Source organism: Schistocerca piceifrons, chromosome 11 (assembly GCF_021461385.2).
Source record: "Schistocerca piceifrons isolate TAMUIC-IGC-003096 chromosome 11, iqSchPice1.1, whole genome shotgun sequence".
NCBI classification, from domain to species: domain Eukaryota; kingdom Metazoa; phylum Arthropoda; class Insecta; order Orthoptera; family Acrididae; genus Schistocerca; species Schistocerca piceifrons.
In genome coordinates, this window is record NC_060148.1 from 178,780,062 (window position 1) to 178,786,061 (window position 6,000).

Consider the following 6,000-nt stretch of genomic DNA (forward strand, 5'->3'; position numbering starts at 1 on the left):
CTAAGCATTCTAAAACACTAATTCATATGGAATACTTGTTTTATTTATGATACATTGTAGAATACATTTTTTTTTACATTTATTTGAACAGCCATTCTTAGTTGTAGCATTTTAAAAATCAATTAAAATTTTTAATTCCTTGATAATTCATACATTTTTTGCATTCATACATTCTTAACCACATTTTGTTCTTTTGTACTGTATAAATGGTAATAACATATTCGAATGTTAATCATTAGGAATTAGTTTCAAATGTCTTTTTTAATGACTTTTAGAACCAGGTACTCTATACATAAAGAATTTGACATTTATTATGTATTTTCATGATATTCATTTAAACAAGGTCTACATGTTGCTTTATAACCATCTTTTCTATATGTCTGTGAAGTGAAATTATCGTTTGACTTCTCAACGTTACAATTCTTACAAATCTTACATTTGATACCTTCCATTTAACAAGAAAATAGTTTACTATAAACATTAAAAATTAAAATTTGGTGTTAAATTTTTTTAAAAAATGGAAGTACTAAATGTAATGGTAAATAATTGCTAATATGAAATGATGAAAAGTAAACTTTTTATTTTATTATTTTTTATAATAAATGCGCACAAGTTCATCACATTTCAGTGTTCCCATTCTTTATTATTTACAGAGTTCTACCAGTGATTTTACTTGTTTTTTACAGCTGGTCACATGTAACAGTCATATAAGTTGTCGCCCAATTCACACAGAGAATTGCTTCCATGGTTGTGGAAACTTTTGTTCTTCCATATTTTGGGGTGGTACCCATGCGCTGCTATTGAGTGCACTACGTGTCAGAGTTTTAGATTCGTGTTGGTTGAGGATCTGTTTGTCGTTGCTTCTGTTGTATAAAAGTACAGCCAAATTTCCCCTCTCTTTTTCTCTCTTCCATGTACAAGTTTATTCGAGTTGGCAGTGGATGGGAGCCTCATATGCAGTATATCTATGAAAAAGAGTTCCCTGGCGAGTTCGATTAGTAGCCTTGGCTTTGTGTGTTTTTAAACACCTATAGTGGCTTTCAACAAGTTGTGGTCTTCCGTCCTGAGACTGGTTTGATGCAGTGCTCCATACTACTCTATTCAGCGCAAGCTTCTTCATCTCCCAGTACCTATTGCAACCTACATCCTTCCGAATCTGCTTAGTGTATTCATCTCTTGGTCTCCCTCTACAATTTTTACCCTCCACGCTGCCCTCCAACGCTTTTGTGATCCCTTGATGCCTCAGAACATGTCCTACCAACCGGTCAATGGTTCTTGTATAGTTGTGCCACAATCTCCTCTTCTCCCCAATTCTATTCAATACCACCTCATTAGTAATGTGATCTCCCCATCTAATATTCAGAATTCTTCTGTAGCACCACATTTCGAAAGCTTCTATTCTCTCCTTGTCCAAATTATTTATCGTCCATGTTTCACTTCCATACATGGCTACACTCCATACAAATGCTTTCAGAAACGACTTCCTGACACTTAAATCAATACTCGATGTTAATAAATTTCTCTTCTTCAGAAACCCTTTCCTTGCCATTGCCAGTCTACATTTTATATCCTCTCTACTTCGACCATCATCAGTTACTTTGCTCTCCAAATAGCAAAACTCCTTTACTACTCTAAGTTCCTCATTTCTTAATCTAATCCCCCTGAGCATCATCCGACTTCATTCAACTACATCCCATCATCCTCATTTTGCTTTTATTGATGTTCACCTTATATCCTCCTTTCAAGATACTATCCATTCCGTTCAACTGCTCTTCCAAGTCCGTTGCTGGCTCTGACAGGATTACAATGTCATCGGCAAACCTCAAAGTTTTTATATGTTGTCCACGAATTTTAATACCTAATCCGAATTTTTCTTTTGTTTCCATTATTGCTTGCTCAATATACAGATTCAATGTCATTGAGGGTAGGATACAAACCTGTCTTACTCCCTTCCCAACCACTGCTTCCCTTTCATACAACTCGACTCTTATAACTGCCATCTGCTTTCTTTACAATTTGTAAATAGCCTTTCGCTCCCTGTGTTTCACCACTGCCACCTTTAGAATTTGAAAGAGAGTATTCAAGTCAACACTGTCAAAAGCTTTCTTAGGTCAGCAAATGCTAGAAACGTAGATTTCCCTTTCCTTAATCTATTTTCTAAGATAAGTCATAGGGTCAGTATTGCCTCACGTGTTCCACCATTTCTATAGAATCCAAATTGATCTTCCCCGAGGTCGGCTTCTACCAGTTTTTCCATTCGTCTCTAAAGAATTTGCGTTAGTATTTTGCAGCTGTGACTCATTAAACTGATAGTTCGGTATTTTTCACATCTGTCAAGACCTGCTTTCTTTGGGATTGGAATTATTATATTCAACTTGAAGTCTGAGGATATTTCGCCTGTCTCATACATCTTGCTCTCCAGATGGTAGAGTTTTGTCAGGACTGGCTCTCCCAAGGCCGTCAGTAGTTCTAATGGAATGTTGTCTACTCCCGGGGCCTTGTTTCGACACAGGTCTTTCAGTGCTCTGTCAAACTCTTCACGCAGTATTGTATCTCCCATTTCATCTTCATCTACATCCTCTTCCATTTCCATAATATTGTACTCAAGTACATCGCCCTTGTATAGACCCTCTACATACTTCTTCCACCTTTCTGCTTTCCCATCTTTGCTTAGATCTGGGATTCCATCTGAGCTGTTGATATTCAGACAAGTGGTTCTCTTTTCTCCAAAGGTCTTCTTAATTATCCTGTAGGCAGTATCTACCTCACTCCTAGTGATATAAACCTCTACATCCTTACATTTGTCCTCTAGCCATCCCTGCTTAGCCATTTTGCACTTCCTGTCGATCTCATTTTTGAGATGTTTGTATTCCTTTTTGCCTGCTTCATTTAATGTGTTTTTATATTTTCTCCTTTTATAAATTAAATTCAATATTTCTTCTGTTACACAAGAATTTCTACTAGGCATCGTCTTTTAACATACTTGATCCTTTGCTGCCTACACTACTTCATCCCTCAGAGCTACCCATTCTTCTTCTACTGTATTTCTTTCCCCCATTCTTGTCAATTGTTCCCTTTTGTTCTCCCTAAATATCTGTACAACCTCTGGTTTAGTCAGTTTATCCAGGTCCCATCTCCTTAAATTACTACCTTTTTGCAGTTTCTTCGGTTTAAATCTACAGTTCATAACCAATGGATTGTGGTCAGAGTCCACATCTGCCCCTGGAAATGTCTTACAATTTAAAATCTGGTTCCTAAACCTCTGTCTTACCATTATATAATCCATCTAATACCTTCTTGTATCTCCAGGATTCCTCCATGTTTACAACCATCTTTTATGATTCTTGAACCAAGTGTTAGCTACGATCAAGTTATGCTCTGTGCAAAATTCTACCAGATGCCTTCCTCTTTCATTTCTTACCCCCAATCCATATTCACCTACTATGCTTCCTTCTCTCCCTTTTCCTGCTCTCGAATTCCAGTCACCGATGACTATTAAATTTTCGTCTCCCCTCACTACATGAATAATTTCTTTTATCTCTTTATACATTTCATCAATTTCTTCATCATCTGCAGAGCTAGTTGGCATATAAACTTATACTACTGTATTAGGTATGGGATTCATGTCTATCTTAGCTACAATAATGTGATCCCTATGCTGTTTGTAGTAGCTTACCCACACTCCTATTTTTTTATTCATTATTAAACCGACTCCTGCATTACCCCAATTCGATTTTGTATTTATAACCCTATATTCACCTGACCAAATGTCTTGTTCCTCCTGAACTTCACTAATTCCCACTATATCTAACTTTAACCTATCCATTTCCCTTTTTACATTTTCTAACCTACCTGCCCGATTAAGGGATCTGACTTTCTATGCTTCAATCTGAAGAACACCAGTTTTCTTTCTCCTGCTAACGACGTCCTCTTGTGTAGTCCCCACACAGAGATTCGAAGGGGGGACTATTTTACATCCGGAATATTTTACCCAAGAGTACGCCATCATCATTTAACCATACAGCAAAGCTGTATGCCCTCAGGAAAACTTATGGCTGTAGTTTCCCCTTGCTTTCAGCCGATCATAGTACCAGCACAGCAAGGCTGTTTTGGGTAGTGTTACAAGGCCAGATCAGTCAATCATCCAGACTGTTGCCCCTGCAACTACTGAAAAGGCTGCTGCCCCTCTGCAGGAACCACAGGTTTGTCTGGCCTCTCAACAGATACCCCTCCATTGTGGTTGCACCTACTGTATGGCCATCTGAATTGCTGAGGCACGCAAGTCTCCCCACCAATGACTAGGTCCATGGTTAATGTGGGGTGGGGTGCAAGAAGTTATAGTACAACATAATTGTTTGATTCCCAATTACCATGATAGTTATCGACCCCAAGTCATTAAAAAACTTTATCATTTTACTTTCTTACAAGCTTGTTAACAAGATATACAACAGCAAATAGCCTTTTCTGAAAATTCCTTTACTTATTGTTATTTTATTGCCTATTTTATATTTAGTTTTACTATCTTCAACATTTGTTGAGTGAACAGTTTGCAATAAAAAAATCTATTTTCTTTATTTCATCTAATGGCTTTATTTTTATTGTTGAATATTTTTCATTATAATATTCATCAACTAAATTCGAAATTATACGATCTATCTATAACTTCCTTGTAAGTAAATTAATTCCATTTTTTATTTTATTCTTATATTAAATCTTGTATAGTGAGTAATTACATGCTTATTGTACATTCTTGGAATTCTTTACTAAAGAATTCTTTTTCATTGTCTTTTTGTAAACTTTTTCGGCATTTTCACTTTACATTGATTGAAAACAATCAGCTACATTTTCACCTGAAACTTCCTGGCAGATTCGTGGGCAAGTACTGTACCAACTGAGCCACCCAAGCACGACTCACACCCCGCCCTCTCAGCTTTACTTCTGCCAGTACCTCATCTCCTGCCTTCCAAACTTTACAGAAGCTCTCCCGTCCGCGAAAGGCAAAGGTCCCAAGTCAAAGTTTTAATCTGCCAGGAAGTTTAATATCAGCGCACACTCTGCTTTTACTTATTTTCGAATTTATCTTTAAAGTTCCTGAATACATTTCTACTAGTTTGGCTTTCCATAAATAATCTATACCAAAAGAAGTAACTTTAATTCTTCAAACATTTTTTATTATTGGTTTATGTATTAATCAATTATTTCTCCTCAAACATTATTATTATGTAGTGTTCCAGTAAATCTTTTACCAAATTTACTTTTTTTACTTTACGTACTGAACATATACCTTCAATTCTTTTTTCTCACTTTTTGTTGCTTCTCTATTTTGATGATGTGTATCAGTAAATTTTTGTCATTGTAGACTCCAAAATGATTATCTGAAAGAGGATTAATGTTATTTATATACACATTAATACATACATAATTATATGTATATGTACATATATACATACACAGATAGATAAAGTAACTTATAAATATTTACATTAAATAATTTTTTAAATTTTTAAGTTTTTAATTTCATGAAGTTTTAACTAAGCAATGCATGTACTTCTTTTCTTACAAGTCTTTTATTATGATTAAGATTTGAAGATTTTTATTGACTTCATCTGAATAAGCTTTGTGCCTTGCACTTCACACTAGATTTGTAGTTCCATATTGTTCTTTATTGTTAAATAGACCATCTATATAAGCTTATAAATGCATTTCATTTTTAACAAACCATTTTGTCACTTCTTTTGATTTTTTCTCTTCCTTATCATCAACTCTACTCTGCAGCTCTACTGTATGATTAAATGATGATGGCGTCCTCTTCGGTAAAATATTCCGGAGGTAAAATAGTCCCCCATTCGGATCTCCGGGCGGGGACTACTCAAGAGGACGTCGTTATCAGGAGAAAGAAAACTGGCGTTCTACGGATCGGAGTGTGGAATGTCAGATCCCTTAATCGGGCAGGTAGGTTAGAAAATTTAAAAAGGGAAATGGATAGGTTAAAGTTAGATA